Source organism: Hylobates moloch, unplaced genomic scaffold (genome assembly GCF_009828535.3).
Source record: "Hylobates moloch isolate HMO894 unplaced genomic scaffold, HMol_V3 SCAFFOLD_4, whole genome shotgun sequence".
Lineage (NCBI taxonomy): Eukaryota > Metazoa > Chordata > Mammalia > Primates > Hylobatidae > Hylobates > Hylobates moloch.
The window spans coordinates 159172343-159198875 of NW_026652279.1; the positions used below are offsets into that span (position 1 = coordinate 159172343).

The 26533-nt window shown below is 42.9% G+C and overlaps 1 protein-coding gene across 3 annotated transcripts in view; it reads left to right on the plus strand.

Moving 5' to 3' along the window:
* Positions 1 to 26533, plus strand: part of FARP1 (FERM, ARH/RhoGEF and pleckstrin domain protein 1) — a 314829-nt gene that overhangs the window by 182057 nt on the left and 106239 nt on the right. The window lies entirely within an intron of this gene.

The following is a 26533-nucleotide window of genomic DNA, read 5'->3' on the forward strand; positions in this document are numbered from 1 at the left end:
TCTGCAGACCTGCATGCTTAGTGTCTCCAGGCCTCATGGAAGATGCCCATTCTCATACGTGGGCCTGGAGTCAAGGCTCACAAGGAGAGAGAAAATTATTTTATCAGTTGCAGTTCCAGGTTCCTGAAAAGGTACCTGATAGGCCCAGATGTGCTCAGGACTCCCTCTGTCCCTGCCCCCCACCCTCCGTACAATCTGGATGCGCGTGTCTTGCTGCCAGGTATTTGTACTATTATAGTTTTACCCAGTTTGCCAGTCACCACTTGGGAATAACACCTGTGCCTGTCCTCACCTATGTGAAGCTGTAGTTTCAAAATCATCTTTGAATGACTAGAATGAACTAGAACCAAGAACAGATACTCATTTCTCCTTTTACCTCTTTATCCCTAGCAGCAGATAACATAACACCTCATGGAGATACTAAGGTGGTTTCTTAAGTCAGATAAGAATGAACAGATTTAACTTGCTTTTTTGGTATCCATGTGACACCTTAGACTGTTCGAAAACTCTCAGGATTTGTTGGAATTTAAATTGTAAACAAAACTGTTTTAAAGCATTTATTCAGAACGCCTCCAACAATGGTATCTTCAACAATGATCTTCAAACTGGATACCATTCTTATCTCTTTTTCTAAAAAGCCTCCCATAGGTTGGGCCCTGTGGGTTGATATGAGCTGCCAGATGAGATCGGTTTAGATAGACACAGTTAGACAATTGCTGTTGTTGGCATGTTCAGGTTAGGGCCCTATCTCCTCCGAGTCCTGCAGAAGGCCTGGAAATCTAAATGTAAAACTGGAGCTGTTGTTCACTCGCCGAGAGACAGCTCCAGTTTGAGAAGGTGCAGATGACCCTTGCGGGTGCCTTTCAATGTCTGTGACTCACGAACTGGGAGTCTTTGGGTTATGGAAGAAGAATGTGATGGTAACTTGTCATCACCACCTTTGACGTTGTTTGAAGCCATGATGTGTGAGTGTCCCCATGGCTGTCGGTCTTACTCAGCCACTGGATTCAGACAAACCCTCCAGGACTCTTGGTCTTTCCAGAAGAGCTGAGCTGTCACCACTGACCTTGTGGAATGGAGGATCCCACTCTCTCTTTTCGATTGTATCCCGTGTGGCCTGAAACTGAGGATCCCATTTGTTTTTGTGGGGTCATGGAGAAACTCAGCCGGATCAGCTCATGGCCAATGAGTTAACTTGTTCAAAGTCTTGAGTCCAGGCTTGACTAAAGCAAACTTGAGTTACATATCAAAGCGTGAAGTTAAACCCACGCTTAGACAAATGGTTGTGTCTGAAAAAGATTCTAAGAATTGAAAACAGCTTCAGGGAAAGGACAAAAATCCATCTGATTCATCCAAGGTTGTGGTATGTCATGCCCTTTAAGTGACAGACTGCTAGATCTATGGCCAAAGTAGCAATACCAGAAGACATTCCAGGGGGTTGATGACCTGATGCCATTGCAGAAAAGAAACACTTTAATATGGAGGTGGAGACGGAAGGCTCTGTGACAAATTACCTGTGTGTGCTAAATGGGTGCTTCTTCTGTGAAATCAGTTAAGGGAAGCCTCTTGGCCTCATATGACTTTTGTGGTTTAGCTACTTAGTCATTAAAAGAAAACCATAGCTCTTTGAGCATTGTTATTTGGAAATTTTATGGAATAGAATAATGTTTGATATTATTAATCATCTGAGAGAATTCGACGTCACCACCTTCCAGCCTGAGCTTTGGATTTGAGCAAACTTGAGTTGAAATCTTAGATCTGCCACATAATAGCTGGGGCAGTTATCAGCCTTCCCTGCTCTTCAGTTTCTTCCTCCAGTACTTCCTGGTGGGGTTTCTGTGAGGGTTAAAATGGGTATTGTTTGAAAAGTACCTGGCATAGGGCCAGGAGCGGTGGCTCACGCCTTTAGTCCCAACACTCTGGGAGGCCAAGGCTGGCGGATCACCTGAGGTCAGGAGTTCAAGACCAGCCTGGCCAACGTGGTGAAACCCTGTCTCTACTAAAAATATAAAAATTAGCGGGGCATGTTGGCAGGTGCCTGTAATCCCAGCTACTTGGGAGGCTGAGACAGGAAAATCGCTTGAACCTGGGAGGCAGAGGTTGCAGTGAGTAGAGATCGTGCCATTGCACTCTAGCTTGGGTGACAAGAGTGAAACGCCGTCTCAAAAACAAACAAACAAAAAAAACGCGCCTGGCATAGAGCTTAGCAGAGAGTCTGCACCACCTGAAAGGCACTCCATGAAAAATACTGGCAATGCGAAGGATTGTTAGTGACATGATGCCACTTCCAGGGTGAACACCAGCCTAGCTCCAGCCCAAATCCACATGCTTCTGGGAACACTGGGATTTGGACTGCAGTTCATCTTGTTTGCAAGAGCCACCATGCTGCATCATCATCCCTCTCACTTGTCAGTGCTCCTTAGCCAAGTACAATTCTCTCTGACTGCCATGTGACCAAGACCCGGAGCTTAGGTGCTCCTTATTGGAAACAGAAGGAAAACTCTCGAGTGATAGGAAGAAGGCACTGAGTAGAGGCTGTTCCCCGGGAATTATCCGAGAATCACACCTCAACCGAGGACTTTCTGGTACTGTGGATTTCAGATTTTAAATTTCATGGTTATAATAGCCATCTTGCACAAAGGCAGCCGAAACCCAACCAACTGAAAACACGGGCACACACATACCGTATACACCACACACACATGCATGTCAGCCACACACAGATGATTTGCCTAGAAATTTGTTTCTCCAGACCTTTTGGCAGAATAGCTATTTGTCATGGGAGAGGGAGGCAAATATTTGCATTCGTAATAGGAAGAGTTTATGGTTGTGAATAAGCTCATGTTTGAAAAAACAGTAATATTAGATATATGGTTGCTGGCACTACACAATTGCAGGATGTAATAGTGGCTACTAACATTAAACATTGCTTAAAATTACATGCATTATAGAAATGGGGATATTTATCTCATTTTTAATGATCCGTGGTGAAAGGATTTGTTGCTTATAATCCTTAAAATGATCAGTATATTATTTTAACACTTTTAAAAGGGAGTTGGTTTTTTGGTTGTGAGTTAGGAGCAATTGTCACGCACATATTTTATAATAAGATTTTAGATTTGTTGCCACAGTTTCATTAATATATTTAAGCAGGTGTGCCCAGGTAGTGGAATCAGAAAGGCAACTAGATTTTATTTAAAGTATGGTTCAAGTGGTCTCTCTGTAAATGAGAAATTCACATGGGGTTTTTTTTTTTTTTTTTCCTAATGAGTTTCCTGCTGGCTTCAGAGATGTGGTTGTTTACAGTAGAAGTATTTTTTTTCCATTTGTGACTTCCATTATTATTATAAGATCAATAATAAATACACTGAATTTATGTCTGTTAAATATTTTTAGCCTACTCCTAACACATGAAAATACTACATACCTGTTTTGATCTATTTGTATTCTGTTCCTTCCAAGTTTTTCTATTTTAAAGGAAAATTCTTGAAGGCCACCTTTTAAGGTTTCTCTAATTGGCACATCTCTGGTCATTAACTTTTTACTTTGAAAGGAGAGCAGAAAGACAGATTGTAAAAACAAAAAGTATATGTCTAGTTTATTTTGCTACTTGATAAGAAAAAAATCTCCAATTCTTGCATACTATTTGCAGTTAACTTTATTCGGCCTTTAGAGGAAAATGTCTCTTCCTTTCCAGAATTCAAGCCCCGTAATTTTGTCTTCCTGTTGAGTGTTAACAATTTTTTAAAGCCTATATGAAGAAGCTAACTTCCGAGCAATTAAGTACTCAAGAACCAGAATTGAATTTAGTCATTTTTATATTTATAACTAATACACATTTTGAGTTTCATCACAACTTGAACTATGTCTGAGGAGTTGCACATAAAGGATTTTATTACTTGATTAATACATTAAATGCACTAGGAAAATTTTCTCTTAAGGTTTCATTAAAGAGTTAAGTTATTTCATTTGTACATTGAAGTTTTGTATAATGGTGGCTGTGAAATGTTTTCTCAATTCCAGGTGGCTCTTGATTTTCTTTGTGTTTTCATTTGTGGCTTGGAAAGAAAAACAAAGGTCAAGTTACTCTCATCCTTTATCACCCAGTCTTTCATGAAGGAAGCCTCATTTTCATGAGGAAATCCTGGCATGTCTGCTCCAGCTTGTGTATTTTGGCAGTATGGAAAAGCGAAACACGGTTCCTGCTGCGCCCACTTTTTGTGTAAGATCTATTTTGTAGTGGGTAACCTTGGCATTCAGTGTTTTCACATTTAATTCGTAACTGTCTGCAAGTTGTTACGAAGCTGAAATTGATGATCCATCAGTTCAGTCTGAAGAGTGTGTTGGAATCATGATTTGATATTTTCTGGAAAGAGTTTACTTTTTGAAAGGATGGCCCCTAGCTCTTTTTCTAATGTCTTCAGAAGAAAACAAAAATGGTTTACTATTTTCAGAAAAAAAAAGGTGATATACTTACTGGTCTATTTTCTGTGATCAAAATGTGTTGACCACCTACCCCTGGTGTGTGTTTCTGAGCGTCCTTGGCAGCCTCTGCCTTCACAACCATTCTCTTTTCAAATTCCTCTCCTTTTCCCTTTCCTGTTTGTGCTAGTAAAGACTCTTGGAAGCATCAGGCCCTGATGAGCTAGAGCCCCCGTTCCAGGGGTCTTTGGCTGCTGCATTTCTGACTTGAGCCACACAGCAAAGACCTTCTGACCTTATTGGCCTCCATGGCCCATGGCTGCCTTCCGAACTATTATTTATGGTGGGCATTGAGGGATTCTGTTTGTTGGCCATGCCTTAATGCTTTTTTTGAGGCCTTAACACAGTAGTTGAAATTTCTTGGCCAAATTGGATAGAGAATGTGAAATAGATACTGCAGAAGCACTTCAGGACACTCTGTCGTGAACCATGGGAAAATAACGAAGATTTCCCAGACTGACTGGTAAGTAGTCCGTAAGGAAGACTTGTGGAAATAAACCCTGAATAATATGGTTTATGCACTTGATGTTGGAATAGAAGAAATTATTTTGTTTCTATATTTCAACAGCCTATCTTTCCATGAGTACTGAAAACAGTGCTTCTATTTTTTACATTATTGGATTCGTCTTTACACATTTACACTCAACTTATTACTAACTTGGTTAATAAAACTGTTGTGTTTTCCTTTTCTTTTTTTGTCTTTGTCACGGCTCTCTATCTCATACGTTCTGTTTCTGGTACTCGATCACCTGTACGACATTGCTGAAAATGAAGGCTCCCACCTGACTCCCCAGCTTGCCGATTAAATTTAGGTTAGGCTGATGATTTAAGGAGTAAACCATCTCACCAGCACTGTTGCAGTTCTTCACTGGTGAACCAGTGGTAATGTCTGGGTTGAGAGTTACAAACTGAAATCCAGGAGAAATGCTGATCTTCCCTGTCTTGCTCATCTACCTCGTACTGGAACCCAGAATCAGGTTCCTAAATTCGAGACTACACAGGCGTGACACAAGGCATTGAGAATTCAGAGAGGCACATACTTCTCGAACACATACTCAGGATTCCTCAAGAATATTTATCATAATGTTTGTAGCTTGTGCAGTTTGATCTGCATGGAGCCGTCATAAGAAAGTCTTTGTGGCTGAGGATTTGGTAAAATGCAGCATGCTGGTGAGAGTTACATCTCTTGTTTAAAACAAAACAAAACCTGAAACCACCAGGGCCTGAAAGCTGCACTGTGTTCCCAAGACCCCGCAACAGCCACAGGGCATTTTAGCAGAGAAAACAAAGCTTGTTTTATAGCTCCTCTTCTTAGGTCTCCCTGACAGGCTTAGAGGCACATTGAGTGAAAATGGAGCTGTTAACGATATAATAAATGCTTTTGAAAATTTTCTATTGGGCAATCCCTCAATAGCTGACTGCTTTGAAAAATGAATGAAAATCAAACATAAAGACACAAATGGCTTCGTCTGCTTGGTAATGAATAAACAGATGCAAAAGGACAATCAGTTGCAGGTGTGTTGCCTGTCTATCGTGTTTTGTTTCTGCTTTCGTATTTTTCTTCCAAGCAATTAATAAACCAGCCTGGCCTATAATATCGTTCTGGAAACATTCTTTTTCACAGGCTCAGACTTGGAGATTTAGCCTTTATTGCTTTCTTTTCCTGTTTTAGTTAAAGAAAAACCCACCTACATAAAATGTACCACCTTCATTGTTTTTAAGCATAAAGTTCAGTAGCTTTTCGTATTTTCACATTGCTGTGAAACAGAGGTCCAGAACTTTTTCATCCTGCAATCTGAAACCCTGTTCCCACTCAACAGCTTCCCATTTCCCCCTCCCTTGGCCCCTGGTAAGCACCATTCTGTTTTCTGTTTCTATGGATCTGTTGCCTGATTTCTTTTCCACACGTGCTGGTTCCTGCATCTCCTCTCCTGATTCACTACAATTGGGACTAATCATGCCTTTAGGGAGGAGAGAACAATATGTAATTTTCACAGTGGTTTTTGTAAAATAGAGTACCTGGTACGTGCCCACTAGGATATGCAGCTCTAATAAACTTTTCTGTTGGCATAATTCTTGAGAATATATTAAAGTCATCTCACATGGTTGAGGAGTTAGATGGTGAAGGCAGATCTAAGCTTTTAAAACTAGATCATTTTGCTGCCTGTGTCAGCTAGAATTGAATCTCAACTGTCCAATTCCTAGGCAAACCTCTGAACTCTCTTCTTTTAGGGCATGTATAATTTTTGATAGATGACAGATTTGTTTAAAAAATGTGCTTATTGTCCTTTGGTATTTTAATTTGATTTGCTTTGAGCACTAATGTTACTGTTTATAAATGTGGACCACATGCATTTAATGAGTACATGCAATTGGTAGAATACTGTCTCTCTGAATAACCCTAACTCTCTATGGAAGGAGACACACTCCAGTTTCATTTGTGTAAATTCCTTGCTGTAGGTCACCACTGTAGATTCACATTTCGAATGCTATCAAATTATAGAAGTGTTAAAAAAATATTTGTTTTTAAAGGTGGCTCTTATTGCTTGCATTGTTTTTTTCAGAAACCTCTCTCTGTTTTCCAATACGGCTTTTATGTCAGTGCTGGTATTAGGTCACTGTAGGCTGCCCATGTCACTAAATTTAGTTTATAATTTGACAGGATTTTCTTTAAAGTGTGTCATCGAAACCCACATTGTTTATTATATATCTTACATTTGCCTTCAATTTTCAAACAGCTGACTTTTGGAGTGATGATACCTACATAAAAGGGAATTATCATTAAAACGGTGCTTGTTAGGATGGTTTACTTTAAGGTAGGGCTTTATAACAAGGGACTTAAACTGAGCAGAAAAACTCAAAACCAATATGAGTTAATAATGGAATGTGCTAAATCTCAGGCTTCCTTCTCTTGGCCAGATTTTAAAACAATCACATGAGAGCAACAAAGTTCACTGGTGAGCCAGTTTAAAGGGAACTGAACTTTCTGATAAAGTCCTTCCCTCTTGTCCATGGGGGATGCATTCCAAGACCCCAGTGGATGCCTGAAGCCATGGATAGTACCAGACCTGATTGCTGTCACTCCGGACACGTTTCTATGTCAGCCGAAGAATGAGATAGTTTGTAAATTTGGAAAGGAGCTTTTTGTTTCTCATAAAGGGTTGCAGCCTGCAAAGTGGGCATTTTGACATTCTGGGAAGCATAGCCTCTGGTCAGAAGCCAGAAACAGACGCTGCAGAGTGGGAAGAATAAGGCAAAAATTTATGCTGAATGGGGTGGGTAATAGGCATATTCAATAAGCTATAGGAGAGGCCATGAATATTCATGAAAGGAGAACCATGCACACGCAATTGAGATTCACAGGTCCCATGTTCAAAACATGGCAGCGTTAGCATGATCCGAGGGCAGAGTTTTCTGGACTGTAATGTGTTAAGCTGAAGCTGAGGACACGCGGGCCCTCACTGCACACCCACCACAGGCTGGTGGAATACTGGTTTGTTGTTTCATTGACATCGCAAAAGGGAGGGGTGGTGTCAGTCTGTTGGTTAAGTCCTAGGTGGAATCTTTGGAAAGAACTGGCTTTTGTTGGCCTTAGGGAAGAAAGCCTGTGGCCTTCAGCAAGCAAGGGTGGGGGTGTAACCAGGCTCCTCGGACCTCCCATCCCCTCACAGCCACAGACCCAGCTTTAAGGTTACTCTGGGGTCCCCTTGGCCAAGCGGAGGGTCTGTTCGGTGGGTTCAGAGCCTTAGGATTTTATTTTTCTTTCTTGCTGTTCATGTCTTCAACAAATATAATGCCTTTTCCATCTTAACTAAGCACTTACCATGCACTGTGGCTGTAACTTCTGCAGTTTGAGGTGCGACGGCAAAAGTAGCATTAATTTCTTTTTCCTTCTTCACAATTTCCCAGATGGAAGATTCATTCTTACTGCAGATCTTAGCAACCTCAGCACATGACTCTTTTTCTTTCTTCATTAAGTCAAGAACTTTTGGCCTTTTTGCTTAAAAAAAAAAAAAAAAAAAAAAAGCACTCTAAGGCTTTGCTTTGACATACCCCTGTTGCCAGCATTACTGCTTTTTGGGACCATTAGGGAGTAAATTCAGGGAGACTTGAACACAGGCGCTGCAGTATCTCGAAAGCTGATCTGCTCACCGAGGTGGCCCTTGAGCATGGACAGCCTGGATCTGCTGGGTGAAGGGAGAAGTTATGTCCAGGGCGGGACAGAGAGGACGGAGAGAGATTTCCTCACTACTCAGAACAGTGGGAAATTCAAAACTTAGGGATTATTTCTGAAATTTTCCATTTAAAATTTTCCATTTATAATTGACCAAGAGTAACTGAAACCAGAGAAAGCAAGACCGAGGATAAGGGAGGGGCCTCCTGTACTCCAAGAGCACTGAATCTGGAAAAACTCAACACATCGATGGAGTCATATATTTATTTTTTTTCTTAAAAGCCACCTGCAGGATATTGTAGAAACGCTGCACTGCCAATCACAGCTTGTGATGTGACACGTTCATTCTGCAAGTTTAAACTTCCCCTAGGTGTTTCTTTTCCTGTGTGACCATCACATGACTAGTTTTGTTGTGCATTGTTGTAGAAGTTAACATGTTTCCCTATCAAAAGAATGTCATCCTCTGTTTTCTCTGTTTCTTTTAAGCTTTTTTGCATATAGTTGGCCTTTTGTTAATGGTCAGCATTTATGGCTTTTTGCAGACAGCATCTCTTTGAGCAACAATTTCTTGAAATAAAAAAATATATTCTTGGCCAGGCGTGGTGGCTCACGCCTGTAATCCCAGCACTTTGGGAGGCCAAGGCGGATGGATCACTTGAGGTCAGGAGTTCAAGACCAGCCTGACCAACATGGCGAAACCCCATCTCTACTAAAAATACAAAAATTAGCCAACTGTGCTGGTGTGCACCTGTAATCCCAGCTACTTGGGAGGCTGAGACAGGAGACTCGCTTGAACCCGGGAGGCAGAGGTTCCAGTGAGCTGAGATGGCACCACTGCACTCCATCCTGGGCGACAGAGCAAGACTCTGTCTCAAATATATATATATTTTCTCTAGTTGGCCTTAGAATCTTGACCCCAGCTTATAGTTGTTTTTGTTAAAGACTGTATTACTGTGGCCTCTCCATGGGAATTATGGTTTTAAAATTATTTTATTCATTCAGCAAATCTTTATGAGCACCTACTATGCATCATGCTGTTCTCGTGAACAAAACAAGATCCATATCCCGAGGGAGTGTGCCTTCCAGCAGAGAAAGATGGCAATGTGCAAGGAACATTAGAAGAAGATGTCTTTTGGGTGTAGAAAGTGGTATGTGAAAGTGAAAAATAAAAAATAGAGCAGAATCAGGGATGGAGGTATGGGGCAAATTGTAATTTTAAGTAGGGTGGTCAGGGTCGTTACTGTTGAAAACCTGATGTGAGCAAAGCTAAGAAAGAGGTGAGGGAATTATCCACAAAGATTTCTGGGGACAGAGTGTTCCAGCCTGTGCAAAGGCCCGGAGGTGGGTGTGTGCCTCATGTGCCAGAGAACAGCTGGCCTGGCTGGAGAGGAGTGAGCCAGAGGGAAGACATTTGGATATGAGCTCAGGTAGGTGACAGGGGTGGGGCAGATCACTGGGGACCCTTTTTTCCATTGTGAGGACTGTGGCTTTTACTCTGAATGAAAAACGTTTTGAGTAGAGGAGTGACATGTCTGATTTAAAGTAGAAGATGACTGTTTCTGATAAAGCTGACTTGAGAAGCTATTTGGAAATCGTTTATGTGATAAGTCAGATGGTTATCGTAAGTGACAGGTTAAATGCAGGCAGAGAAATTCAAGGTAATTGTCAGAAAAAGTATTTCATCTACCGGGCATGGTGGCTCACTCCCAGCACTTTGGGAGGCCGAGGCGAGTGGATCTCCTGAGTCAGGAGTTCGAGACCAGCCTGACCAACATGGCAAAACCCTGTCTCTACTAAAAATACAAAAACTAGCTGGGCGTGGTGGCACGTGCCTGTAATCCCAGCTACTCAGGAGGCTGAGGTAGGAGAATCACTTGAACCTGGGAGGCAGAGGTTGCAGTGAGCCAAGATCGTGCCACTGCACTCCAGCCTGGGCAACAGAGTGAGACTCCATCTCAAAAAAAAAAAAAAAATTAAGGTACTCACAGAAGGTAAAGAATGTCATTAAGCTGCGTGGTATCCCAGTTCCTGAGTGTCATGAGTGTCCACAAACATGTAAGTGTGTATGTGCAGTGCAGTCACTGCAGGAACATTCAGGCATGTGAGGCTCTCTAGGTTTGGGGCCAGAGGACATGAGTGTTTAGAAGGTTTCAGGCAAGCCTCATTTCCAGAGTGCCCTTGGAATCACTGCTATAATCAACTGGAATTAGTTCTTTAGTTAAATCCTGGCCATCGATCAGCATCCCTTTCTATTGCATTTGACGGAGCTTACCAAATCTGTGTTGTAAACAAAGCAGAACCATCTTGTTTCCAAGAACTGTGGGTTATTAACACCTAAGGAAACTCCTTGTCTGATACTCATATTTTTAAAAAATGTGTTGGGTAATTCAGAATCTTTTAGTCCTTCTAGACTGTCAGTGTTGTTGGATAAGCTTTATATACTTTTGTTATATGCTCATTTGTAAGTTTCTTTTTCCTAAATCGAGAATCTATGTGTTCGTATTTTGTCTTACTCTAGCAAGTTTTCAGTGGGAAGAGACTGCCATCCGTAGTGAACCCATATCATTTTTTGCTTCTTAATGGTTTCCTCGTTTGTGGATCATACAGACTCCATTTCCCACCTTTTTCCTCTTCTAGTCAGTGTCTCATTCCCCAGCCACTCATCAAAAGATAGTGAAATATAAGGGAAAGTGTAAGTTTTTTTCTTTTACAGTGATTAAAGTACAGTGAGGTTTAAAAATACTGAAGGTGGAATTTTCATAGCTACCAAAATTGAAAATAACACATATTTCAACTAAAAATGAAGCAAGGCGGGTAACTGACTTCTTGAATCCGTGCTGGATGGTGGCACTGGTGCTTAGCACTTTATATGTATTTCCTTCATTTAACTCTCACAACGACTCCTTGATGGGACATCATCATTCCATTGTTCAGATGGGAAAGCCAGTGTCCAGGCAGGCCAGGAGACCTGCTTGAGCCCCACAGCTAGTAAGTGAAGCCAGCTTCAAAGTCCTGACGTGATGAGCCTAGAACCCCTGCCTTGCCCTATTCTGTGCTGTTCCCAAATATCTCCCACAGTTTTGCACCTAATAGTAATAGCTTCATCTGTTGAAAATGACATCAAAGTTAGTTTTCCCTCCATCTTTATAATGAAAATACTTTTTGTAGTGCTTGACTTTTTCTACCCTCCCCACACCCACCCAGTTTACCAGTCCGTTTTGTAGATTGTCAGTATTTTTGGATATGCTTTTTTCCCATTTTTTTATTGTGGTAAAATATACATAACATAACTTTACCATTTTAACCATTCTAAGTGTACAGTTCAGTGGTATTAAGTATGTTTATGTTGTTGCTCAGCCATCCCCACCTCTCCAGAACTTTTTCATCTTCCCAAACTGAAACTCTGTCGCCATTAAACACTAACTCCCCACTCCCTGCTCCCCCTCCTCCACCCCCAGCCCCACAACCACCATTCTCCTTTCTGTGTCTGTTGGATATGATTGTACTTTTGTTATATACCTGTTTGTAAAGTGTTTTTCCATATTAATCTGAGCTTTCCAGCTTTTCAAAGGAGAATAAATACCACGTATCTGGTTAGAACTCTGACCTCTTTGCAGAACACAAAGCTGGAGCTGAAGCCCACCCCCACCCCCACTCACTCCCACGGTTAACAGAATATTAAACCTGAAAAGTACATTTTAAAAAAAGAATGAAAAGTAAAAATGTTTGGGAAGTTTTCTGGAAACTAAAGAGCTAAGAATTCTTAAAGGATCCGGAAAGCTGTGTTTTCATACTTGTTTGATTCATGGATTTTTAATTTAAAAGCCTTTTGCATAAAAACATTAAAGTCTCCTTCTAAGGGGTAAGAAAATCTTCCCATTCTCCCAACTGACTATTTGAAAAAAATGTTAAAAAAATATTTTCTGTAGAAAGTGTCTGTAAACAGAATAATTTTTTATTCACGTAAGATCGGTTCTTGGGGAAAAGCTGTGTTTCAGAGACAAGGTTGAAGAACTTCGCCTGCATATATGATGGAAGATGAGAATGGGAACCACAGGTGTCATTGGTGGCTTTGTTTTACGAAGTCTTCACCTTTCTGCCGAGTCACGGGACTAATTTCAACACAATTTCTACTTTCGACCTTCCTTTGGAATAACAGTTTTGGAAGCCAAGTATTAGTATATGATATCAGGTGTGTTTTCTAAAGATTCAGGTTCAGTGGGCTGAATGCGCTTTCGTGACTTCATTAGACCACTGAGCCCAAGGATAAAAGTGCCAATCTTACTAGACATGAGGAAAAAGACACATCTTTTGCTCTTGCTGGAAGTGGTGTCCTCCTTTCTACAAGCAGCCATCATCTGGTTTATACTTGCCTTGTTCAGTTTTTGTGTGATATTTTATTCTCTGCCTAATAGATATTAAAGTATCAAGGTGTCAAGATGATTTTTTAATTTAGATAAATTTTAGAATTTTTTATTCATCTACTTCTAAAAGGGATGAAAAGAGAATGAATTACTCAACATCAGGAGATGACAAACCTAGCACTATGAAGAGCTGGATTCTCCCCTAAATGTTTTTGTTTCTGTTGCTTGCTTCATACCAGGTTTGCAAGAAAGCAATAAAATCCCCCACACGTACGTACGTACACACACACACACACACACACGCACACGCACACACACACAGACTCTATCTATCTTTGCAGAGTTTTGGAATGAAAGAAGGAGGGAGTTGTGTACTAATGACGCCGTGGTTGTGTCGTTGCTCCATTATAGTGAGGGAGCTGAGCTGAAAGGGCCCATTCTCTTCAGTCGGGGACTCTGAAACCTAATCCGAAGTGTGTTTAACAAGGGTTCTGAACGCTGGGTCTTAGTGCCGAGGGGAACAAGGAGACAGTGTGTCCTCAGGGGCAGCGTGACCGCCCCTAGAGCCACAGCAAGCAGGAAGAATCGCAGCATTTGTGGGCAGAACCAATGGGCAGGCCTAAACATTTAGCTACTTTGCCCCAGAATGAAAGCCTTGTTCCAGCTCCCCAGGGTTTGGATTTAAAGTTTTAGTTCCTGTCAGTGGTGATCGCAGTTTCCTGATGAGGGTGCCATCCGGTCTGCCTTTGAGCTTTTGAATCACTTAATTTTTCCTCCTCCAACTTCTCCTCCTCCAACTTCTCCTTCTCCACATCATCATCATCATCATCTCAAATACCCATTAGAGCTCGCCTAGTCTGGATGCCGTTCTAAGGGCATGGTGTATACTAAGTCGCTTAATCCTTAAAGTGACCCAATGAAGTGGTTCAATCTTTACGTCCATTTTATGTAAGAGGAAACTGAGGCACAAGAAGTAGCTTGCCTCCAGTGAGTGTGACTTTGGGCACTCCTTTGTCCTCCAGCCTGGAAAGTCCCAGTAGATACAGCAGAGCTGAGGTGCAGGTGTGCAGGTGTATCGATCCCTTCTGCCCACAGGGTAAAGCCCCAGAGCATTGCATCTGGTCTCAAGTGTCCAGATTTACACAAATGTTACTGCTGATGTCTGGAAAGTGAAAAAGGTAGGAACATCCTGTTCTGGCTTCTACTATACTTTTGATACGGACAGGAGGCAGGAGGGCAGGGTCCCTGGCAAGGGCTCTACCCTCAAGCCTGGACCCACAGCCCTAAAAGAGAACAGGCATTCCTGTTTTCGTGCTGGAGTGTTGCTTTTTGGCCCACTCCACCCTCCTATCCTGTGCCCATGTAAACCCCAGACCTCAGCTGGCAGAGGGACAAGCAGCTGAACATCGAGAGGAGAAGAAGCAACTGAGTGTCAGCGACTAGAAATAGATGCGGCCTGACTTCAGACGTCAGGACATTGGAGAGGAGTCCTGCTGGAGTTGGCCTGGCTTCAGGGAAAGATCACCTTCTTTCTGCACCATCCCCTTTCCAGCTCCCCTTCTGCTGAGAGCCACTTCCACCACTTAATAAAAACCTCCACATTCACCACCCTTCAAGTCCCTGTGACCTGGTTCTTCCAGGATGCTGGACAAGAACTTGGGTACCAAGAGGGCAGGGTATAAAAGGCTGTCACTCTGACTCTCCACTGAGCTTGTTGACACTTGGACATCCTCAGACAGCAACTGCTAAAAGAGCATTTACACCCCTAGAGACTACCCTGGGGCCAGAGCCCAAAAGCTGCTTGCTTTGGCCCCAGCACCCACTTGCGAGGGGTTTGAGCCTGGTGGCTGAGTAAGCAAGCCACACCCCTATGGCAGGTCCCCTAAAGGGATCCAGGGAATTCTCCTGTTTCACTAAGCCCTGAGCCGTTCTGATTTTCTCTCTCGTAACTTTTACAATCTTCCTTTCGTTCCTTGTCTTTCAGATTTCCCAAAAATTTGCCTTCAGATGAGCTTTACTCATTCCTAATTTCCTTTCCTCTGGCGTCTCTCTGTCTAGAAGTCACGTTACTCAGATGTTGAAGCTCTTGACTTGTGGCTCTAAATGTCTTACATCCTCTTTTCTTTCCCATCTGTTTACCTTCAAGTCTAGCTTCTAGGGGAGTTCCCAACTTTAAAATCTTCTAGTGAAATTTTTGTTTCTCTTATTTTTTTTTTAAATCTCTAAGAGCTCTTTCTTGTTATTCAAATGTTCCTTTTTATAAATTTCTGTGTTTTGTTTAAAGTTATAAACTCTTAGCTATCTGTGGGTATAAATTACAGTATTTCTAAAAGTTTTCCCCTCTTCCTGCATTATTGGAAGTACCTGGCATCTCCCATGTCTTTTGGGGCACTCTGTGTAATGTGACCACCTCCTGTTGCTGACTCTTCCTCCTCTCCTCTGTGACTAGATTTCTCCTTTCTCGTTGGTCACCTTTCACAATTTGGGGGAACTCTGTCTCCTCTTTCATTTGCTCTCTTTTCCATGAATTTATTCCTTTCCCCCTTTTAATGATGATGATGATGATTATTTTTGAGACAGGGTCTTACTTTGTCCAGGCTGGAGTGAGGTGGCATGATCATAGCACTGCAGTCTCCAACTCCCAGGCTCCAGCCATCCTCCCACCGCAGCCCCTGAGCAGCTGAGACCATTATGCCCAACTAATTTTATTTTTGTAGAGATGAGGTCTCACTATGTTTCCCAGGCTAGTCTCAAACTCCTGGCCTCTAGTGATCCTCCCACCTTGGCCTCCCAAAGTGCTGGGATTATAGACGTGAGCCACTTTGCCCTTTCCTTTTTAATTCTTTCACTGTTGTTGCAGTAGGCTTTCCTGATGCCCAGGAGATAAGCTCCTGTGTTCAGCCTGCCACATTTAGCCACAACCTGACATTTGTCTCCTGGTTTGTGTTAAGCCGTGTCTGGCAGTAGCCTTGTGCTAATCTTTCTAGGAAAAATATGCATTTCCGGACAGATAGGCGAGTTCCTGTGGAATTTCTCAAACTGTGCTCTCATTGACAGATTTTCACAGGAGCCTGGGAGCTAGGAAGGGCTGGGCTGAGGTAGAAGGCTGTCCTGGGTGGGCAGTGGGGACTTGGTGTGATTCTGGGCCTGGCATCTGACCCCTCCCACCTCACCAGGCTGTAGGGGCAGGGTCTCCAAAGAGAAAATATTTTGTAAAGAGAATTGAAAATATTTTAACTGAAAATATTTCAATTGTGGAGTACTGTTTGCACCTAGAGCAAAACAATCAAAAGAAGAATGCCTTTTAGCAGTAAGAAAAATCGATCACCTCCCATAATGAGTCTACTATTTGTTGAGTGTATTTGAAGATCAAGATAGAGAAATTTTGAAGGCCACAATTTTTATATGGTTTGAAATCCACTAACAGGGTTATTACTGCACTGTAATCTGTTTATTCAGAAGGAAAACTGCTCAACCCAACTGCATTGTTCCTGCACACCCGTGGCAAAGGAACTGGTGATGAGGCCGTCCCTAAGGCAGCTTTTACTTTCTAGGGCTGCCACAACGAAGTACTACAAGCCAAGTGGCCAACAACAGCAGAAGTGTATTCTTTCACTGTTCTGGAGGCAAGAAGTCAGAGATGAAGGGGTCATGAGGACTGTGCCTCCTCAGAGACTCTTGAGTAGACTCCTTCCCGGGTTCTTTTGGCTTTTAGGATGGCTGGTGGTCCCTGGTGTCCCTTGGCTAGCAGCTGCCTCCCTCCGATCTCTACCTGCTAATTTTTTTAAAAAAATTTATAGAGATGGGGGTCTCACTACATTGCCCAAGCTGGTCTCACAACTCAAGTGATCCTCAAAGTGCTGGGATTACAGGTGTGAGCCACCGCACCCAGCCCAGGTTTGGTATCTTTTACTGTGGATGCATCTTTGGCTTGATGTTAACCTCAGATGGAAATCAGAGTGAGAAACCCCAGATGCAGCCAGCCTGGCCTCAGAGGACCCCATGTCACTGATAGTATCTCATCCATGTGTCTGGCACTTGGCCACTCAAACCTGGTCCTTGCCCTAGCAGCAGCATTCTTTGGAAGTTTGCCAGAAATACAGATTCTGGGGCCTCTGGAATCAGCATCTGCGGCTTATCAGGGTCCAAAGGAGACCCACGGGCACATCTGTTTGGAAGAGCCTAGCTCTATGTCATCTCCAGCTGAATTCCAAGGTGACTGCAAGCAGCAACCCTCTGGGGACTCTGCCCCAGGGACTCAGCCCTGTGGTACGCTGCTGTACTAATGGGTTCCACTCGGGATGTTGCAGATACGTGCCTTTGGGGTGAGAAGGGACCTTTCAGTGTCAACTCATCCCTTGTCATTCATTCTGTGAATTTCCATTTCCCTTCACCATCATGGTGGCAGCAATAATAATGTGTGTCGTGTGCCAGGCCTTTTGCTAGGTACTTTGTGGTCATGGTTTCATTGAATTCTCACATTAGTCTTAAAAGGGAGATAATAATAGCATAAAATAGCATCTCTAGCCCTTTCATGACTCATGTGCTGTGGACTAAATTGTACTCCCCACCCTAATTAATTTATTGATGCCTTACCCACCATGTGGCTGTATTTGGAGTAAAGAAGTACAGTAATTAAGGTAAAATGAGGTCATGAGGATGGACCTCTGATCTGATAGAACTAGTGACCTTAGGAGAAGAGATATCAGCGAGCTCTTGCTTGCTGTCACTCAGCCATGTGAGGACCCAAGGAGAAGGTGGCCATCTGCAAGCCAGGCAGGGAGCCCTCAGAGAACCAGATCAGCTCGTACCTTGAGTGTAGACTTCACACCCTCCAGAACTGTGAAAACATCAATTTCTGTTGTTTAAGCCACCCAGTGCATAGTGTTTGGTTATGTCCACCTGAGCAGACTAAGTCATCACGTTTCCATATGTGTTCTAGCAAACTCCTACTCATCCTTCAAGACCCATTCGAATGGGCCACTTCTAAAAACACATTAGGTACTCCACTCTCAAAGAACACCACTATCAGGGAGAATGGCTAGTTGCTCTATTCTCTGACTTTCTACGGCTTTTTGCTAGTTCCTCTAACATGCCACTTACCATGTACTCCAATTTAGCTGGTTATTTTTGTAATCATCGATGGTTTTCACGCTGCTAATAAAGACATACTTGAGACTGGGTAATTTATACAGGAAAGGGGCTTAATGGACCCACAGTTCCACATGGTTGGGGAGGCCTTACAATCATGGCAGAAGGCAAGGAGGAGCAAGTCATGTCTTACATGGATGGCAGCAGGCAAAGAGAGAGCTTTTGCAGAAAAACTTCTCCTTATAAAACCATCAGATCTTGTGAGACTTACGGGAGCAGCATGGGAAAGACCTACTCCCATGATTCAATCACCTCCCACAGGGTTCCTCCCACAACACATGGGAATTGTGGGAGCTACAATTCAAGATGAGATTTGGGTGGAGACACAGCCAAACCATAGCCCTGACCCAAAGAGAGACGCTAATCTTCTTGCTTTCCTTTCTGTCTCCTTAGCATAGTGACTGCACACTGCAGCTTGCTTGATAAATACACCCCAGCCTCCTCAAGCCGTCACAGTTATTCATACCTCTGCCCACCTGGTCAAAATCTGCCAAAGGGCTGTAGGAAAATCTGTGACATTGTGATGCCCTAAGATGAGATGGGTCGAGGGTTGGTGGGTTATAGGATTTTGAACAATATTCTGATAGGTATCAGTGGTAGGGAGAAGGGCACAAGGCCTTTGAGAGCAGCCATTCCCTTCTACTGAGTGAGAGCATGCCTTTGTTGTCATGGTTACGCTAATCCCAAAACAGCAAAAATGAAACACTTCCCGAAACGGCTCTCTGTAACCCCAGGAGATGCAAACCTTGTAAACCTGGTCAAACATTATCGAGTTCTGTCTATGAGATGATTTCCACAAGGCAGTACTTTAGCTCTCTCAGGTAGGGAATTAATTGATTTAGATGATTTAATGTGGTAGGGAGAGGGAGAATATACTCCCAACCTACAGAAGGAATGGTGTCTTTATTCTTTTAGAAAAGAACAAAACATACTCCTGCTTAAAACTTTGTTATAGAAATAAACTGAAGACATAGAAATGTTTTTGTTGTTGTTGTTTTTGTTTGTTTTGAGACAGGGAGTCTCACTCTGTCGCCCGGGCTGGAGTGCAGTTGCGTGATCTTGGCTCTCTGCAACCTCTGCCTCCCGGGTTCAAGCAATTCTCCTGCTTCAGCCTCCCAAGTAGCTGGGACTACAGGCGCACGCCACCATGCCCAGATAATTTTTTTGTATTTTTAGTAGAGATGGGGTTTTGCCATGTTGGCCAGACTGGTCTCGAACTCCTGGCCTCAGGTGATTCACCCCGCCTTGGCCTCCCAAAGTGCTGGGATTACAGGTGTGAGCCGCCGTGCCCGGCCTAGAAATGTTTTAAAGTCACAGTAAACTAGAGCAACTTTGAGTCACAATTTGTAATAGCTTGAAGTGCTGTGTGAACATGCATGCTATTTAGTATTCAGTGCATACTTGCCAGGCTTTCCCACGAATGTAAACCTCCTCCTAAATTTAATTTTATAGGCTCCAATGAAAAGCCAATTGAGGACGGAGAAGGCAACAGGGACACAGAGCATGGAGCCAGCCAACTGGTTTGTGCACTAGATTAAAATTCAGCTGCCTTTTAGAGCATCATTAAAAGTAGCCATTAAAAAAAAAAGGATAAAAATTTCATTACATAGTTTCACGAATTGCTGGTTTGTTATCCAAAATAGAACATTATAATGACTATTTGGCCTCTTATAAGGAGAACACTTCAGGAATATTATGATTGAGACTGGTAGTGAATGGGGTGGTTTCTTACAGCTGATGGGAGCCTTAGAGATCTACCCCCACCCCCAGCACAAACCCTTGAGGACATCATAAACATTCATTTAGGCCAGGTGCAGTGGCTGACACCTATAATCCTAGCACTTTGGGAGGCTGAGGCAGGATGATCACCTGAGCTCAGGAGTTTGAGACCAGCCTGGGCAACATAGCAAGACCTCATCTCTACTAAAAATAAAAATAAAAACATTAGCCAGATGCGGTTTTGTGCTCCTGTAGTCCCAGGTTCTTGGGAGGCTGAGGTGAGAAGATCTCTTGAGCCCAGAGATTGAGGTTGCAGTGAGCTACAGTGGTGCCCCTGCACTCCAGCCAAGGCGACAGCAATACACTGTCTCCAAAAAAATGTTTAAATAACAGAAATAATTACTTTTTTTTTTTAAAAACAACAAAACATTCATTTGTCATCAGTTCCTTCTCATATTAAACTATTACTCACATATATGGGTTTTCAAATGATGCCTAGATAAGTGGGTTTTCCTTCCTTGTGTATAATAGTCTGTGTAGCCGTGTGTGTGTGTGTGTGTGTGTGTGTGTGTGTGTGTGTGTGTTTTGAAGTAAGTTAGCCTTTAAGAAAATACTTTTACTGATGAATTTTCCACAGGGCCTTTTTTCTTGAGTTCTGTCAGCTTAATCTGTGCTGTTTCCACCTTTTCCCCATTCAAACTTGACTTGTTTACAGGTTTGGTTTTTTAGCAATAAAAGGCTAGTGGATTTGTGGCTTTTGAATCTCATCATTGGCTTTCAGTGCAAAGCCTGCCCCAAATGCATAATTTGCCATTATTTCCAAAGATGTTCAGTTTATTCCTTTTTTTGCCAGACATATAAAAGAGCTCTTTGTGTAAAGAAATATTAGCAATTATTTAGTGCATACACATGGATGCTCACCCATTTTTCTCATGTGATAAGGTCCTACCCTACCTCATAATATTTTTCTGAGATCTCATGTAAAGAAAATAGATTCTTTGTTTTCTTATTTTTAAAAGTAGTGTTAACAGATTGCATTGTGAATAACCGTTTTCAGTTGTTTATAGATGTGAGCCCCATTCCTCAACTACTTTTTCTCCCGTCTGCATTTTTTAAATTGTGGTAAAACACCTGTAACAGAATTTACCGTTTTGACATGTGTAGTTCAGGGGCATTAAGTACATTCACTCAGGGGCACTAAGTACATTAAGTACATTCGCATTGTTGTGCGATTATCACCACCATCCATCTCTAGAACTCTTCTTACCTTGCAAAACTGAAGCTCTGATCCCGTTAATCACTAACTCCCCATTCCCCCTCCCCAAAGCCCCTGACAACCCCCATTCTACTTTCTGTCTCTATGAATTTGCCTGCTCTAGGTACCTCACTGAAGTGGAATCATCCAATATTTGTCCTTTGATGACTGGCTCATTTCACTTAGAATAGTGTCTGTAAGTTTCATTCATGATGTAGCATGTTCCTGAATCTCCTTTCTTTTGAAGGCTGCATCATCCTCCACTGTTTGTAATGGTCCTCCTCATACTGCTTATCCATTCATTCAGCAGTGGACACCTGGGTTGCTTCTAGCTTTCGGCTATTGTGAATAATTCTTCTGTGAACGTGGATTTACAAAACCCTGCTTTCAGTTATTTTCGTTGTATACTGAGAAGTGGGATTGCTGTATCCTAGGATAAGACTATTTTTGTTATTTTGGGAAACTGCCGTACTGTTTTTCCATAGTGGCTGCACCATTTTGCATTCTGGGATGTGACGTGGAACAGAATTACCTTCAGAGTGAAGTTCAAAAACTCACTGGGAATAAGTACAGAGAAATGATGCTGCCAGCTGATGAAATAAACTTACTATAGGAACAGAAGGAAGAATCATTTTCTTAATGAAATACAAGCTCTTTCTCTGCCTTTCTTCTCCGAGAAGCTTCCTCAGAAGCAGGCTTTCACCTGGTGTGCGTTGACACACTTAGATAGTTCAGGACCCCTTTCTAAAAGAAAGGAAGATGAAGGAGGTCCTTGACCATCAGGGTATCTTTATGTCTGGAAGCACTTTAGGCTTAGCTGCCCGGTACACATTGGGGTGTTAATGCACAGTCCATGTAGCACATTTGTATTCGTCCATTCTCATGGTGCCATAAAGAACCACCTGAGATTGGGTAATTTATGTAGAAAAGAGGTTTACTTGACTCCCAGTTCCACAAGGCTCTTCAGGAAGCGTGGCTGGGAGGCCTCAGGAAACTTACAATCATGGTAGAAGGTGAAGGAGAATAAGCACGTTTTACCATGGTGGAGCAGAAGAGAGAGAGAACACAAAGGAGGAGGTGCCACATGCTTTTAAACCATCAGATCTCATGAGACCTCCTCATTATCAGGAGAACAGCAAGGGGGAAATCTGCCCCCATGATCCAGCTACCTCCCACCAGGTCCTTCCCCCAATATTGGGAGTTACAATTCAACATGAGATTTGGGTGGGAACACAGAGCCAAACCATATCACCATTGTTGTGCCATTTACCCATGCCATTGTCATGTAGTGGGTGCTTTTAAGCCCTTGTAAATTCCAGTGATGTTACATATGGAGTTTCCTTACAACCATAGATATAGCCAGCATTCACAGGGGAATTGGTATAATGCTTTATGGACATCTATTTTACAGATGAATTTTAGAAGCTATAAAGATACTACTGAAACTATTAAGTTGACATCGCCCTATAAAAAATTTGATGCCAAAGAAAAGTCATTTTCTATAAACATTTTGTATAAAATAATTTTAACAATTTTAAGGATTGACCTGTGATTTATGAGCTAGATCCTAAGTCTTTACTGCAAACTCATGACAGTGCAGCTAGTTAATCATCATTGTTTCACTTGTCTCTGACAGGCCCTAAGGAGTGTGCAGTGCTGGGGTGGCAAGGCTGCAGGTTCTAGGACTCAACACGCCCTCATATTATCACCAAAAGCATTCCATACATTCATAGAAACCGCTGCTGACTCCGCGAAGTACCCAGTGTAGATGGTAACTCTCCCTCTCCCCTCTTCTAAAGCACTTCTAAAACACCATGTCCATAAAGACATCCATTATAGCCGGGCTCGGTGGCTCACGCCAGTTATCCCAGCACTTTGGGAGGCCGAGGCTGGCGGATCATGAGGTCAGGAGATCGAGACCATCCTGGCTAACAAGGTGAAACCCCGTCTCTACTAAAAATACAAAAAATTAGCCGGGCATGGTGGCAGGTGCCTGTAGTCCCAGCTACTCGGGAGGCTGAGGCAGGAGAATGGTGTGAACCCGGGAGGCGGAGCTTGCAGTGAGCCAAGATGACGCCACTGCACTCCAGCCTGGGTGACAGAGCGAGACTCCATCTCAAAAAAAAAAAAAAAAAATTACATTGTGTATTAGTTTTTTTTTAACTTTTTGAGATTTCTAGTGTTGAATTGTTAGGTCTCATTTCCCAGACTCTGTAAATCTAGATGAAGTTATCAAATTCCCTTAGTTCCCAGAATTCTTTGGGAAACATGAGTGCTTGCCAGCTGGTCAGATAATTGGTGGTTTATTTTCATCACAAATAGGAAATATTAAGATTTATGAGAAAGAAGGTTCTGAAACTGGAATGTGTTCTTCCTTTAAAAGAAAATCTCACAGTATGGGAATTCTTCCACAAGTTCTTATCCTTTGGTCCATTTTTGTAATGTTCTTTTTTTCCAGGCTGGAGTGCAGTGGTGTGATCTCGGCTCACTGCAACCTCCGCCTCCCAGGTTCAAGCAATTCTCCTGCCTCAGCCTCCTGAGTAGCTGGGATTACAGGCGCCCACCACCACACCTGGGTAATTTTTGTATTTTTAGTAGAGATGGGGTTTCACCATGTTGGCCAGGCTGGTCTCGAAACTCCTGACCTCAAATCATCCACCCGCCTTGGCCTCCCAAAGTGCTGGGATTACAAGCGTGATCTGCGCCCGGCCTATAATGTTCTTATTAATGTCTGCAGATTTTATTGGAGTGAGAGGTAGACCCCGAATAAGTTGCTGTGCATAAGTTAACCATGCAGCTCTTGGCAGCTGGTGTGGGGACTCAAACCCAAGATTAGGGACTGGAATGGAGCAGCATATCGCTCCCTACATTAACTGACCTGGGAAATGCTTGTCTGACCCTGTGTGTCGGAAACAGGGCACATTGCTATAGCAAAGTGGTGGAAGATAAGATTGGTGACCAGTGTTCCACTCTGCTCTCCTGACCCATTTCCTCTGGATAAGCGTGCCTGGAGAAGAGGAGAGCTTGGCAGGGAAGAATGGGGGTTCCACGCAATCACATGTGACTCCTGACATTCCTGCAGGTGACATGATTCTGCCACTGTCAGGCATTTAAGATCTAGAGCTTGGAGAGTTTGGGATCATCTGTGGACAATGTGTATCTTCTGGATTGCAGTGAGGGTGAGTGTGGGGGTGTAAAGCGTCATCTGTTAAAAAAAAAAAAGTAATGTTGAACATCAAGCAGCATCTTTTTTGGCTCCTCTGTTTCATGCTGGTACAGGCTCATGGATGTGTCCATCCGTGTACTTGGCGGGCCTTGACTCCTGCTGTCACTCAGTCTCCTGCTGTCACTGAGTGACTGCTGCTGTCACTCACTTAGTAACTTAGGTTACTAATTGGTTCCTAAAATGCTCTGTTCTCAGGGAAGAGGTGAGAAGTATAAAACAAGTAACTGTGGGCTGGGTGCAGTAGCTCACACCTGCACTCCCAGCACTTTGGGAGGCTGAGGCGGGCTGATGACGAGGTCAGGAGTTCGAGACCAGCCTGGTCAACATGGTGAAACCCCATCTCTACTAAAAATACAAAAATTAGCCGGGCATGGTGGCAGGTGCCTGTAATCCCAGCTACCTGGGAAGCTGAGGCAGGAGAATCACTTAAACCTGGAAGGCGGAGGTTGCAGTGAGCCAAGATCGTGCCACTGCACTCTAACCTGGGTGAAAGAGGGAAACTTCGTTTCAAAAAAACAAAAACAACAGCAACAACAAAAATAAGTAACTGTGAATGGCAATGTCGTGAAAGCATTTGTCTCCCAAGATTTGACTTATGTGGTGGAATTGATCCATTTTACTATCAGTCACTGGGAATGTACATAGTGAAGAGAAACTAAGGCATATGATTCTAAGCTCTTTAGGGTAGAACGTGGGTTCTTATATATAATCCCTTTCCCTATAGATCCAGTATATAGAAAATGCATCAATAGTATTGATTTCAGCAGACATTGATTGATTGCCAGGTGCTGTGGTAGGCAATAGGAATACAGAATTGAACAAGTGCCCTGATACTAATTGGGGACATAGACACATAGATACTAAACCATCTATAATACAGTGGAATGGATAACTTTTATTGATTTGTTCATTCAACAAAATTGGTTGGTCTCTAGGCATTGTGGATACAGGGATGAAAAAAATATGGCCTTTCCCTTCAATGTGGGTATAGTCTTGATGAGAAAACTGCACAGAGTGCTACAGGAATGTAGAGGAGGAAACAATCTGTGTCATATTTGTGGACAAGGAGAGAGGCACAGGGACAGGGCTTTGACTGTCACAAAAAAGGCCTGGGGTCATGAGTTGAAAACTCAATGTCTACATAAAACCTGTCCAGAAATATTTACAACACCTATATTCATAATTGTCAAAACTGGAAGCAACCAAAATGTCCTTCAGTAGGTGAATAAACTGTATTACATCCAGACAGTGGAATATTATTCCACAGTAAAAATAAACAAACTGGCTGGGTGCGGTGGCTCGTACTTGTAATCCCAGCACTTTGGGAGGCTGAGGCAGGTGGATCACCTGAAGTCAGGAGTTCGAGACCAGCCTGGCCAACATGGTGAAACCCTGTCTCTACTAAAAATACAAAAAATTAGCTGGGCATGGTGGCAGGTGCCTGTAATCCTAGCTACTCCAGAGGCTGAGGCAAGAGAATCAGTTGAACCCGGGAGGCGGAGGTTGCAGTGAGCCAAGATCGCGCCATTGCACTCCAGCGTGGGTGACAAAAGCAAGACTCTGTCTCAATAAATAAATAAGCTACCAAGTCATAAAAAGACACAGGGGGCGGGTCACGGTGGCTCATGCCTGTAATCCCAGCACTTTGGGAGGCTGAGGGAGGTGGATCACCTGAGGTCGGGAGTTCGAGACTAGCTTGACCAACATGGAGAAACCCCGTCTCTACTAAAAATATAAAATTAGCTTGGCGTGGTGGCGCATGCCTGTAATCCCAGCTACTCCGGAGGCTGAGGCAGGAGAATCAGTTGAACCCGGGAGGTGGAGGTTGCAGTGAGGGCTCAGAGCTGAGATCACACCATTGCACTCCAGCCTGGGCAACAAGAGCAAAACTCTGTCTCAAAAAAAAACAAAACAAACAAAAAAACAACAACAAAAAACCAAAAAGGCACAGAAGGAACTTATATGCATATACTGAATGAAAGAAGGCAGTCTGCAAAGGCTACATACTGTTTGAGTCCAGCTAGATGACATTCTGGGAGAGGCAAACTATAGAGACAGTAAGATCGGTGGTCGCCAGGGATTAGGAGGGAGGGAGGGAGGAATAGCTGGAACACAGAGGATTTTTAGGGTGAAATTCATATAATGCGGTGAAACTATTCTGT